Source organism: Balaenoptera ricei, chromosome 9, assembly GCF_028023285.1.
Source record: "Balaenoptera ricei isolate mBalRic1 chromosome 9, mBalRic1.hap2, whole genome shotgun sequence".
NCBI lineage: Eukaryota > Metazoa > Chordata > Mammalia > Artiodactyla > Balaenopteridae > Balaenoptera > Balaenoptera ricei.
In genome coordinates this window covers 64,415,443-64,430,350 of record NC_082647.1, presented here as the reverse complement: position 1 = coordinate 64,430,350, position 14,908 = coordinate 64,415,443, and the positions used below count along the sequence as shown (strand labels likewise).

Below are 14,908 nucleotides of genomic sequence, written 5' to 3'. Positions count from 1 at the left end.
TTTTCTTGCTAAGAAATGTACATACAATGAAAGAACTTCAATATCAATTGAGCCTACTAAATCATGATACACACTTTCTAATGCCATCATCATCCATTCAAAGGTTATTGATAAAATGTGTGTGATGTATTTCCATCTACCCTGATGTCCAATTGCAAACTATTTCAAAAGTTGTTTCTTAATTGTCTCTTTAAAATGTAAGGGAAATTTTCTCCTTCATTGGAAAACTGTGCATTGTCCATTGCATACACTTTCAAGTTATTTGATTCTGATTTATGGGAGTTATTTTGCAGTATCTTAAGTTGTAGATAACTGGTAGCAATGCAAAATAGTTCTTGTCTCTAGACATGCAATGTATTCTGTCTTGTGTTGGGACAGCCTTCCCATTTCCCCTCTTGCCATGGACAAAACAGTTTTGCCTCTATTTGCACATTCATTTCAGTGTTCCTGATCTATTAATGTGTTTGCTTTTTGTATTCTTCTTTGAACTGGTTGTAACTTCTCACCAGTTTCCTCATTAATGTGTTAAAATCTTAAACAGGGATTTATTTTTATATGTGTGTAAGAATCATATCTTGACCTTTTCTTGAAAATTAGCCTTTAAAAAACAAATGGATCCAAAACCTCAGCACTTAATTTGGAAGATTGGAAAAGAAGTTAGAAAATCTGCTTTTCAAGTTTATCTATGCAGACACAATTGTTTTCAGAAATAAGACTTCCTTTGTCCAACGGAATCATATATCAATGGAAATAGTTCCAGTATTTTAAAAATGCTATTTCCGTAGCATGAATTTATTCTATTAAAAACAATTGCATTTTCTCCCATCATTGAAATGTCAATTTCAATTGACATTTTTAAAGAAAACATGAGTTGAAGAGAGGTCTTCTCTAGGACTATCCTGTAGCCAGTTTCATCAGGCCTGATAACAGGCCTGATGAAGCAGGCCTAAAACTGTGTTTTATGTTTGTTTTTGTTGTTTAAATATCTACTAGGGAGCATTCTATTGATAGTCTTTCAATGGTAAAGACAATAGTAGTTAGGAACACCATTCTAGAGCCAAACTGGTTAGTTCTTACCCACTGTGTGACCTCGGTTCAGTTTTTTTACATCAATGTACCTGTTTCTTTGCTTGTAAAATGGCAAGAAAAAACTTCCTATTTTATAGTATTGTTATGAGGCTTAAAGGAGAATATATTTAAAGTATCTAAAACTATGCTTAACACATATGTATTATTTAGGTGTTTGAATTATTATGTAATTCAAATCTTTGTAATACAAAGATTTGCAATACAAAGATAATGCAAAATACAAATACAAATCTTTGTAAAATGTATTTACAAAGGTACCTTAAGAAGTTATAGTGACATTGCATGTGAAATGTATAGCATAATTTCACATATATATTAAGTAGTTAATAATATATCATTGTTACTGTCATCAGGTTCATGAGATGATGTGTTGGCAGTAATGGTGAAAAGAAGAGGAAATACTAAAGATATTATTGTGAAGACATTTACATTTGGTGATCTTGAGAGAGGAAATGAGAAGAAATATAACTAAAATAAATAAGCTTGGGACTTCCCTGGTGGTTCAGTGGTTAAGACTACGTGCTTCCACTGCAGGGGGCACGGGTTTGATCCCTGGTTGGGGAACTAAAATCCCACATGCTGTGTGGCCAAAAAAGAAAAAAAGCTTATATTTAGTACTTTAAAATGTCGCCCCTGTGTCTCCCTTCTTTTTCAGTTGGTCTGATTTGGGAAGGTCTTATTTCTTCTTTCACCATACAATTTTTGTACAGGGACATACTTTTATAATTTCAATTTTTAGTTATTTCTTGTTCATTTTTGTTTTCTTGTTGAAAAACACAGGGCCTTCTGCATTATAAATGCTGAAAAAATTGTTTGATGTTGAATAATGTTAATGTAGTGGAAGTCGTAGCTAGGGATTAATGTCAGGGAAAGTGTAATCAATTCATTTGTTTTTTAAAGTTTTAATCTTATACTTTTAATTTTAGATTTAGATTTACAGAAAAATTGCAAAGACAGTAAAGAGAGTTCTCACACACTACACCTAGTTTCCCTTATTATTAAAATCTTACATTAGTGTGATTCATTTGTTATAATTAATGAACTAATATTGATACATTATTGTTAACTAAAGTGCCTACATTATTCAGATTCTGTTAGTTTTTCTTAAAACTCTTTATCTGTTCTAGGATCCCATCCTGGAAATTATATTAAGTGGTCATGTATTAGGCTCTTCTTGGCTGTGACAATTTCTGTTTTTATGCTTTTTTTCATTTTTTAATGTTTTATGGCTATGACTTTTTATTTATGTTTGACTTTGACACAGAGAGAGATACTGGTCAGGTATTTTGTATAATAGCCCTATATTGAGATTTATCTGATTTTTTTTTTTTCATGATTAGACTGGAGTAATGGGTTTTTAGGAGAAATATCACAGAAGTTAAGTGCCATTCTCATCACACCATATGAAGGGTATATACAATCAACCTGACTTAATGTCAACCTTGATCACCTGGCTGTGGTAGTGTTTGTTAGGTTTCTCATTGTAAAGTTCTTTTTCCCTTTTTACATATTGTATTCTTTGGAATGAAGACACTATATGCAACCCACTCTAAGGAGTGGGGAGTTATACTCAACTTCCTTGAGGGTGGAGTACCTATAAAAATTATTTGGAATTCTTCTGCATCAGAAATTTCTCTCTTTGCCCCATTTATCTACTTATTCAATCATTTATATCAGTATGAACCTATGGATATTTATTTCATGCTTTGGGTTATAATCCAATACTTCTTTATTTTGTTGCTCAAATTGATCCTGCATTAGCCATTGGGAACTTTTTTAGTTGGCTTTTATGTCCCTTGACATCCCCAATTACTAAAGACTTTTTTATTTTCTTGGACATTGTCTTTCTAATACTACAAGATGCTTCAAGTCCTAGAACAGCCATTACTCCAAGGAGCTCTGGTTCCTTTTATTGGAGAATGGTTTTAAAAATTGAAGTCTGGGTACTAGGTGTATTTGTTACTACTGAAACCTGTATTTTTACTTTTGTTTTTAATTCAGATATTGTTCTTTCCATTAAAATAAATTTATATTCACTAAGTTTTTGTAGTACCTATTTTCTGCTATTTCCCAGCTTTTCATTTATAGTGAGCATTTTCCTTTATGTCATCGAACATAATAACTTCCATAAAATCCTAGTCCACCAAGTCCAAAATATGAGTCATCTTGTGGTTGGTCTCCATTAATTGTCTTTCTTTTGTGAAGAGGTCATATTTTTCTGGTTCTTCATATGTTGAGTAATTTTGGATTGAATTCTGGGCATTGCAAATGTTATATTGTGGAGATTTTAGACTATTTTATATTCTTCTAAAGAACATTGAATCTTTTATCTTAGCAATTACTTTGGTCAGATTCAGACTACCAATTCCATTTCTTGGGCAGCAACCCAAATCTCGGGTAAGTTATTTTTTCCTTAGCTGGAGTGTGTCTCACATGTGCATGCTTCAGGGGTCAGCCAGAGATATGAGCAATACTAATCATTTGGGGCTACTCTTCCCTCACTTTCCATTGGCTCTGGTTGCCCTGAAATCTGTCCTCTGGTTCTTTAAGCTGGAAAGACTGTGAGCTTTCTATCAGAATTTTAGCTGCTCTATATAGTGTCATCTTTGGAATGCTTAAGGCTAAAAGCCATAAAAATGGATAATACACCCATATTGTTCTCTTTCTCTGAATATTAACTCCTCTCAAGAATTGACTTGCCTTATGTTTTATTCTCCAGTGCTGTCATTTCATTGTTTTTTCATAATTTTTCTACTTAATAGTTATCTGCAGGAGAGATGGGTCTGGTAGTAGCTTGCTTAGCCATATTGGAAGTGGATCCCCTTGATCACTTTAAATTCTTGTTTTGATTTTTTAAATTTTTTAAAATTTTGTTTTGTTTTCATCTGTTTGTTTAGTACCACCTAGATGAATTTCCATAGCAAATTTGCTAAACCATCATGTGGTTAGAAATCTTAATATTGAGTCCCATATATGTCCCCTACTCAGCACCAAGTGTAAGCCAGGAAATTTCCCTTGCAGTGGTTTAACAAATTGGATTTCTCTCTAGTTCTACCCATATATCATGTGTGCATTTCTTTGGAATTCCAGCTTTTAGCAGGGAGAGGTTGACTTTGTAGGGAGTGTCTCCTGCAGATTTTCTAACTTGGGCAGCCCTGGACTTTTTCTCCTATTCTTTAGGCCCTGTGAAGCACTGAAATCAAAGTCAAATTTCATCTGAATGAAAAGGCCAGCTTTAGTGATCTTTTTACTTCTAGTTTCCTGCCTTTTGTTCATTTTGGAGCTTTAAGTATTATTCACTTCCTATCTTGCTAATACTTTTAAACAGGTATAGTTTAACTAATTTTTTAGTTGTTTATAGTCAGATGAATAGTATGGGATCAGTCAGGACACCTAACCGGCCATGCCACCACAAAGAGAGGACTCTTCAATGTATGATTCCTGCTACTTCAGCAAATTCCGCCCTTGATAGTTTATTTTCCCCCTCGTATCGGACATATGCATCCAGTTGTTATTGCAGATTACAATATGACTATTGTGAAAGTTGTGTATTACTGTATATAAAATCATAACATGAAGTTACCACTGATAATAGCTAGTAGGAGCTTAGATTTCTAACATCCTACTAATATCACTAAGATAATAATAAATAACACTTACATAACTCATGTGTCATCTGCTAGAATAACGTAAAATAAATTAGGGCCTGGAGGAAACTAAAAAGACTACCAAGACATAGTGAAGAGCAGAGACTGCTACCATGTCCTGCCTGCCGTCTGCCATACGTGGTGGGGTGTCACTCCAGAACCTTGCTTCAGACGTGTAAGCTCCCCCATGCATTAAACCATTGATGTCTCTGTTGCTGACTCGGGCTCCTTCCTCAGCCTTGAAGCTGGGAAAGCACAGGCCTTGTCAGTCTAACAATTGGCGGAGCCAGCCAGGAGACTGAGGAAACTCCGGTGAGCGCGAGACGTCGGGAAATACAGGACGAGGAACGGAAAGCTGTGGGAGCCGTCCACCAGCATGTGGCGCCTGAAAGTTGTAAACCCGTGCTGGCCGTCCACTAACACATGGGGCTGCTTCACCTGCACCCTGCTCACGTGACCGACCTTCCTACGAACTCGCCCCAGGCCCCAGCTGGTGATTGTTCTCATCAAAGGGGCGGTGAGGGGCCGTCCCTCTACTGGTTTCTCTGGTAACTAATGAGCCCACCTGACATCAATTCGCCTCTAACTGGTAACCTCCCCTTCCTCCCGGGAGGGTCAAGACTGCCGCCATATTATGCCCGCCCTCGGCAGCACAGGATGGGGTGTCGCTCCAGGACCTTGCTTCAGACGTGTAAGTTCCCCATCCATTAAACCATAGATGTCTCTGTTGCTGAAAAAAAAAAAAAAAGACATAGTGAAATTACATGTGAAGAGACATGACTTCATTTGCAGCACAGGAGAATAACCTAAAAAAACTGTATATAAAATGGGTGTGCCGTATAAATGTTTAAAGTATCAATAGTTTTAACATGGTTATGGTTAATGTTCTTTGGGGGAAACATCACCGAATCTACAGCTTCTCATTTGTAAACAAACCAATACTTTAAGAAAATAACTTTATTAAGGGAGAATACAATTAGTATGAATTAAATATTTAACATTTATATTTATACACTGATATGTCGGTTCTTCTAGGAATATGTATGTTGTACTGTTGAAGCAAGACTCAATAGCAGTTAAAACAATAGTTTACAATGTCTTAGTTAAATAGAACGCCTTGAAAAAAGAAGGTATTCATAAGGTGAATAGCTTTTCATTGTGCCTTATATTACAACTTTCTTTTTATGTCTAATGTTGGAAAGATAAATTAGTTTGTTCTGGCAATAATTTGCCTCTTAAAAGCAACTGTATTTTATTAACCATAAACCATTAAATTATTAACCTGAGTAGTCTATAGTAAGGCGTGTAAATGCTTGGGTGACCAGCAGTAAGCTTTTAATCACTAGCCAGATATAACAATGATTTCAGCCAGACTGGTATTTTAAAACTAGAGTTTTTCCATTGAAAAGAGATGCCAAGATGCTCTGGGGAAAAAAACGGTTGCCTTTTGGAAAATAAACAGTATAAAAATGCACAAATAAGGCAGTTTTAAAGATTTAAAAGTTTTTTAAAGCTTTTAAAGTTTTAAATTCATGTCTTAAAAACATAGTTAATACAATGAGGAAAATAACAAATTTAACATATATTAACATAGAAGTTTTGAAAAAAATGTTGCAGTTCATTGAATAAATAAGATATCACAGAAGAAACCTCTGGAACAAATGGGCAATACTTGGTTATCATATTCAAGGTGAAACTCATTCTTGAATTGGAGCTATTTCTTCAGCTACCCATATAAGGGGGGGGGGGTCAGATATGTCGCAGTACACGTGTTTAGCACCCCTCAGTGAGTTTTACAAGGAAGTTTCAGTTTTTCTGTTTCAGGTGTTTCTGGTTTAAATACCAACATGTATTCTCTGGCTAAACATGTTCTTTGACCCAGAACTTTGTATGTAGCAACCACCACAGCTGTGCTGTTAGAAGAGTATATTTCAATTTATTTTCAATTCATTTAGGCTTTGAAATCTAATTAAGTAATTATAATGCACATATGACACTTTCTTCAGACTGGTGCTTTTCTAATCATGGGTTGAGCCTCTTTGCTTATGACCTGCTTCTCTCCTGATCCATATGCCTCGGGAGTCCTCAGTGATTGATTGCAGACCTTTGCACGATTCTGGGTTTTTTTAGTATGAAGTTATCACTGAGACTGTGTTGCTATCGCATGTCATAATTATATAGCATTCTTCTACACATTTGTGTGCTTTTGCTAGATTTGAATTCCTTCTTTCATCTCTCTTTCCCCCCTTCCTTTTTTTCATGGTTCCTACCTTCCTTCCTGCCTGCCTCCATTTTTCCAATTAACGAATCTTTATGAAGTCAGCTCTATTAAAAACACCCCTTGGTGTTTTCAGGCTGCTTCTTAATGCAAATAGCCCCTATGGCATTAGGATCTTTATTGTCTAAGAGTACTTATAACCATTCTGGCTGCCTGATTACTATGTTCAGGGGTCACTGTCATGTTCTTTGCAGCCTCTGACCAGAAATTACTTTCTCTGAATGCTGTGAGGAAGTATAAATCTAAAGCTTGCAAGTAACCCTGTGTCTTTAGTGGTCTTTAGCAGGAAAACCTTTCCAAGAGTGGCACTTGAAGGGGTACTATCCTAGAATACACAAATAGATTTTCTCTCCCTTTACCTTTAAAATAGCCCCGCCCCACCCCCACCTTTATCTCCATGAATCAGGGCCACTGACTTTGCAATTACAGGCAATGTAGTTCCATTAGGAAATACTTTAACTCTTTTATTCCCACAGATGTTAGTGAAAGTTGCATTTGACCAGCGGACAGATACAGTCATGTATAATTCCACAAGGAAAATCCATTAGCCCCAATCTCAGTGTTGAGCCATAGAGTCAACAAAACAAACTCTTCAGAACAAAATTGATGTCCTAAGTATCTGTACTGCATACAAAATAATTAGTAATAATGAGTGGCTGGTTCCCTAAGCTATTGAAGATAGCTGTCTGTTTTTTGTTTGTTTGTTTGCTAATGTTAAACACTGTAAACATTTGCAAAGTTTAAAAATTAGTATATGCTGTCAAAACCTGGTTATTATGTTTTGCTGTGGTGAGTTTTCTTTATTACTGTAGATCACTATTGTCATGTTATTTTCATGGCATTATATATCAATTATCGAACATCTACTGCATAGTCCGTGTTGCACTGTATTAGGGTGCTTCTAATCGTTGTAATCTTTGTCTCCCCAGATCAAGCTAAATAGTTTAATCAATTATTTTGATGACTCCAACTGAATCAAATGAAAAGATTTTTATCTTAGAAAACTAGTGATCTGGGATGAAAGTGTCATTTTGGTATAGTATATGTCTACATGGTTTCTTTAATTCTCCACTTCTTTTTGTGTGAATAGATATAATCAACAAAGCAGCCAAAATAATCATACCTTTGTCACTAGTGATAGGTTCAACCTACCAAGTATGCAAATTTGTTCCTTTGTAAAAGCTCTTGATCTATTGGTTACTTGATCTATTATAATTAAGAAGTATTTAAAGGGAAATTTAGGCATCCATTTAGCAGTAATGTGCAATAGGTATAAACTGTTAGAAAGAAGTGTTCCAAAATAAGGTGGTTGAAGAACTAAGGTATGTGAATTCCCTAATAAAAGAAAGTAAATATTATTTTGCCCCAAATATCTAGGTAGTTCAGTCACGAAGAGTGTTTAGTTAAATTAAATTATATGAATTTATCCATTTTATGCAGTACTTCTCCAATCTCTCTCTCTTGTGCTGGCTTTCTCCTTCTTGTAAGTCTTCTATTCAAGAAAAATGAATAATGAAATGCCGAATCTATACCTAATATTAAAGTATGAAGACTTTTTTGTAACCTGAGGTCCACGTTTATTGGCATGGTTACATCTGAATATACTGAATGGTTGAAGAAAGATAAAGAAAATTACCATATTTATAAAACATATTCAGGATTTGCTGCTAATATTACTTTTTACAGCTTATTTGCAAATGATCTCCTACAAAGTGAGTCCTTTCACTCACTCCCCTGCCTGTAGGTTTACCTTCTTCACACCTTCACTGTGAGAAGAGTGTTCATCAATTACATCCTTACCCACAAAAGCTAATTTTGATTCAAAATCTGTCTCTTTTCACGAAGTGGTACATTTGTCAGGTAGGATTCATTCAATTGAGAAAAAAACGCTTGGTGCCCAAGAACTGCTGTATCACGTGCACACATGCACGTAAGCACATGTGTACCTACTTAGGAAAATTAATTCTGAAAGACAATACCCTAATGGAAACTGGCTGGGCCATATGTACCTTAATACCTCCTCCTTTAACTAACAATAAAAGCAACCAAACAGAAGAAACATGCTAAAAACTGTAATAAATTTTAAATTCATTGACTTCATTAAGCTTTTAGGTAAGGCATCATTCTTTTACCTAGTCTCTTCTCATAGAGGGGCAAGGGAGATAGGTAAAATTTCATTCTTCCAGTTACATTTATTTTAAAAAGCTTTGTAATTCAAAGAAGAAAGCAATGAATAGTACTGCAAGAAATATTGGTCTAAGGTAAATTAAACTCAATGTACTTAAAAGTAAATTCTAGATGATCTCTAATGGTAAGACTCATAAAACATTAATATACAAAAATTTATTAATAAATTTTAAAAGACCTTGAGAAGTTTCATAAACTCTTTAAATTATATTTAATAAATAAATGAAAGATGCCGTTCCTTACCTTGCTCTCCAAAACAATTGTAGGAGTTACTCCAATATCTTAAGTAATATATCTCTGATTTCAGAGAGATGTTTATATGCAGGGATTCATTAACTTAATGTCAAAGAGACCAGAGTATTTTACTACCTGGCAAAAAGAAATTGCTGATAAAGATTTTTTATTTGACTAAGCTTTAGTCAGACTCCTGAACCTTCTTCTAGGCCCATCTGTATACTTCCTTGTAAAATCCAGTTTTAGCAGGAACCCCCCACCTCTGCCACCCTGCTTAATATCTGATCACGCTTGATATCTGATCACTCTTGATATCTTGATATCTGATCAGGTTCCTCATCCTCCACTGTCCTCCAGGTGATATCTGATCTCCCTGGCCTGTCTGCAGCAAGAAACTTATTAGGTCGTTTTAGCCAGACTCTCCCCTTACCCCTGATGTTTCCTCTTAGTAAATTTCCATCTACTGACACCCACCCTGCTCCTTGGCTGTACATTTCCACTTGCCGATCCTGTATTCTGAGTTGAATCCAGTCTCTCTTCCCCACTGCAGGATCCCATTGCAGTGGTCCCTACACCCATTGCCATGACTCTCCTCGAATAAAGTCTGCTTTCTGGTTTTCAGGCGTCATAAATAATTTCTTCTTTAACATTGCCACCTTATTTCCCTTACTAGTTTAAATTCATTTTGCTGCTTCTGTGTCAAGCATGAGTTGCTTAAAGCTTGTTTGTGTTTTTTTTTTAAATACTTGCAGTAGCAAAAAGGGTTTCAATAAAATATAGATATGTTTTTATACAAAAGTAAACCACTTTGCTGCCAAATTCTGCAATGTCATTTAAGTGTGTCTATATATATATATATATATATATATACACACACACACATATATGTATATATACATATACACACACATACATAATGTGAAAACAAATGCCAGCACAATATTAAAACAGCAAACACTCTGCAAGCTGCTGGCAACTTCCTCAGAAAAGTGAGAGTAGGACATAGAATCCCCAGAAGCACTGATTATCCAAGCTTCACCTTAGATGTTAGTGTAGTGCTTGCAAGAACTGTTCAAGGAAAGTACAGAATTCATTGTTAAATCCAACATTTTGAGGCCCTAAATCAAATTGAAAGTAATTTTTTTACATTGAAGAGCCCAAGAGATCCTTGCACATATGAAATGTTTGATACAAGTCCCCACTTTTTGTTGATTTGGGGCATAGTAATAGTTAAGGCAAGGAAGAAGCCAGAGAGTATAGTATATGAAATGGTATTTTACATTCCTAGCTCAGGGCTCTATACCAATGGCAATTAATGGGTGATTTAGTTTTATTTTTATTTGAAAAATTATTTTTAATAAGTAGCCCTAGTACATTGTACAAAATTTTAAGAGGATAAAATTAAGTATTTCTCCTTCTCCTATTTCCTGACCATTTAGTTTCCTACACCAAAAGGCAACTACTCTTAATGGTTTCTTATGTCTTCATTATGTGTATGCATAACATATATATGTATATATGAACACACATATATACACACAAACACATATATCTGTCAGAATGTATAGGTTTTCTTTATTTCATCAAACTAGTCTACATCTACATGCTCTTCAGCAACTTGCTTCATTCACTTAAAATATTATTTGGAAATTTTTCTATAGCAGTACATATAGAGTGACATTTCTTTACGCCTTGTATTCCTTTATGTTAATGTTTCATAGAATGTTTCCTATTAATAGACATTTTTGTTTCTTCTAACTGTTTTTTTATTACCAAAAAAAAAAAACTGTAATGATTTGACTTTTACATATATAATTGCTTTCATATGTGGATGTGCCAGTGGAATAAATTCCAGAAATGAAATTAAAAGGTCAATGTAAGAGTATTAATCTATTTAATGTTTTAATGTTACATCAATTTATAAACATATATAAGAATGCCTTGCATCTTCAACCACATAGTACATTATGAACCTTTTTTGATCTCCAACAATCTGCTTAATCAAAAAAAATCTCATAGATTTGTTACATTCCTTTATTATCAATGCCTTCAATCATATTTGCATATGTTTCAAGTTTATACATGATTAATAAAATTCAGATTGTAACTTTTCACACCTTAGTGATAAAATATCAGCACAAATAGAATAATCTATACCTGCTGCATGGGGAGATGTTCTTGTAGTTATATTGTCTTGGTGTGGAATACTGATCTGGATGTTGGGATTGTGGCTCAACCACTATCTGCCTCTGAGTTCTGCCCCTGAGTCTCAGGAACTATGTGACACTGTACTCAAAAGTCTCCCCATCCTTGGGGCCCCAGGTTGATTGGTGACAGATGCTGTCTTTTTCCAGGAGTCAATGCACACCCTGATTCACTTCTACTCTTGAAAAGTAGAACTGACAGTTTTCATAACGATACTGACATGGGTTCACTTTTGTTTAAAGATGTTTTATTTTTAGTGCAATAGGAATAACAATAATTTCAAGCATTTTTTTACCATGTCAGCCATAACAGTGATGCACACCTTTCAAATTCTCTTGTTTGGATTTGCTGGCTGAAAGACCATCACAAAGTGATGAAAATAAAAAACTCAGTAAAACTGCTTTTTTTTAAAATTTGACACCACACTTTTGGTATCACTTAGCCAAATACAAGTTGCCTTGTTTAGTAATTAGTCAACAATCAGAGCAGATATTGAAAATAACTAACAACCACTAGGGCATGGGCATCACCATCAATGGACACTGTTCCCAGCATTGAATAGAGTCTGAAGGCCATCCCACACTTGTTAGGAACCACTCCTTTAGTTGTGGGGAGATCTGGGATGTCTAAGGTGAAAATGGTACCCAAAGTGAGGGTCGGTGGATTGGCCCAGAAAAGCAGCCTGTTTTTTGGTTTGTTTGTTAATATTTATTTATTTGGTTGCTCTGGGTCTTAGTTGCGGCATGCGAACTCTTAGTTGCGGCATGCACGTGGGATCTAGTTCCCTGACTAGGGATCGAACCCGGGGCCCCTGCATTAGGAGCACAAAGTCTTAACCACTGCGCCACCAGGAAAGTCCCAAAAGCAGCCTATTTTAAATCTCAAAACCATTTCAATAATTGTAAAATCGGCTTGATATGGATCAGCTGAAAACAAATCCTACTTATTTTAGAACTCACTTTGGCTTGTTCTAAATCCAAAACGTACTCTAGCTTTCTGATCAAAGTCAGAATCTCTTGAATTCTTTCTGACTTCCCCTATATGCTTGAGAAATTTAATTCAGTGAATGAATCCATCTATAGACTGATGAGTAGTGAATAAATATATTAGGAAGGAATTAACAGTACCTACCTGTGTGTGCAGAACTTAGCATATACATTGCTCTCAAAAAAATGTTTCATCAAATATGTATCTCTTGATGGTATGTTTTCCCAATATGTGAAGGTACCATTTTCTGCCTCTTTAGTCATTCTTACTAACACCAAACAGAGTTTTTAAAAAAATCTAACAGGATTGAAAACAAATGTATAAAAAGTATATGTGCTAAGGTATTATTGACATGTAAGTAATTATTTTTTAAATGATCCATGTTAATTCCTAAATTAACACAGAGAAATTGTGCCTAACTGATTTATAATCAGGCAAAAGTAATATGTGGTTAATAAAAAATAAATACAGGAGAAACATACCATATTCTCCTCTCTGAAGCTATGGAGCGTTCATCCACTTTTCTTCCCTTGTGTGGAGTCTGGGTTAATCTACAGCTGCACTGAGCACCTGTTTACCACTGAGTCAAGTAGTAATTGCTGGATGCTGTGCTGATAGTTTCTGGTTCATCACATTCTTAACATTATTTAAGCCAGATCAGACAGGTACATTGGATTTAATTATTGTAATTTTTAAATGTTCTCAAGGTGAGAAAAGAAAAAAAAATGATTGCAGAAACTTTTTCCTAATATTTTCTTTATTGTCTTTTAGACTTTAGAGTAGAAAAAAACTCTTGGTTATTATCAAGTAGTTTTTAAAATATTTGCAGGATAAATAATGAATGCTTATATGACTAAGATTTCTGAGGCATCAATTTCAGAAATCCTAAAATTGTGTTGAATACTTTTAACTCACAGTGGAACAGTCCCTAAAATATCACTGAGTCTCCATCAGAATGTCTATAACTATTTCCTTCAAGTTAGATGCTATTTTATTTCCTCACTCTTCTACTACGTTACCCCCATATACACCATTTTAAAATGTGGATGCAAGCAGCACTCAGGGATTGTGGATGTCTTACGATAAGGATAGCGTTTCACAGCCCATCAAAGAACAGTTACCAAATACCTATGAAGGTCAATTTGCCAGTTGGACTTTTCACTTACTGGAACTGCTTTACTTCTCATTTTAGTACTCCTTATTAAAATACTAAGTGATTAAATTATTATATAAAATTCATTCATTGATTGGACATATTGATTGAATCAATACATTTATTGCTTGCTCACTGTAAGAAAAACATGTGTAAAGTGAATCAAACTCAGTTTACCTTTCACAACCAACTTGGAGGAAAATAACATGTGCTGGATCTATCAGTAACATTTAGTTTGAATCATCTTCTGTTCCATCCTGACATCTGGGGCAAGTAAAGGTATTATGTCTAACAGTTTTTCTGCTCATTAAATGGCTGTTATTCTTACTTTCTCCTCCAATCCAGATGGGCAGAATCTCCTTCAAGCTAGCAGGGGGGGAGCTGGGCATCCTGAGCCAGTGATTCTATAGACGTAGCCAATCTGAATTCAGACTTCATTTTACTTTGTACTGACTCAGATTCTAGTTCTCAGTAGAAACTTCCACATTCTGATTCGCTCTCTCATACCCATCTCCTTTAGCTTCCCTTTTCTGGTTTTCCTCCTGAGTCTCGAGTTCAGGGACCATCAAATTCTGCTTCATATTTGGCATTTGAAATAGTATTTTCACTTGATTTAATGTCAGCTGCCATTATGGGGCTATTTGTAGCTGATCCCCCTCATTTTCACTAGCAGCTTTTTTGCTGAGGTTCGTAGCCTCTAGCTATCCCCCAACTCTCTTGTTCGATACCTACAATAATTATGACTAAGTTAAACTTTGACCTCTGACAAAACTTAATCCTTCGCTGTTGGTCATAGTGACACAGCCCAGCAAATGAGAATAAAATCTGTGAAGTCACAGAAAGAATGTTCCTAGTTCTGGTCCTTATTTTGGTTCATCTTCTTTCTTTATTCACATTAGTTGGGGAAATTTGTGTATTCTTCCTCTCGAAGGTCACAATCACCCTGAAATTTTAGCTATCAGTTATACAGTGTTCACTCTCAAACTGTTGCCACGTAAGACTGCCCCTCACCCAAGTTAGATAACAGATACACAAATTCAAACGCCTAGAACTGAATTCAGTTTTCCTTCACAACTGCCTCCATTTTTCTGAACCTTCTATTATATATTTAGTAAAGAGAGGAAACAG

The 14,908-nt window shown here is 35.2% G+C and overlaps 1 long non-coding RNA gene across 1 annotated transcript; it reads right to left on the bottom strand.

The window, feature by feature from the left end:
• Window positions 1-4,527: 4,527 nt before the first annotated feature.
• Window positions 4,528-9,796, bottom strand: LOC132371532 (uncharacterized). The gene is made up of 2 exons (XR_009504867.1): window positions 9,445-9,796; window positions 4,528-5,466 (listed from the first exon to the last, which is right to left on the bottom strand). It is a non-coding gene; the product is annotated as an uncharacterized LOC132371532 (long non-coding RNA).
• Window positions 9,797-14,908: the final 5,112 nt, after the last annotated feature.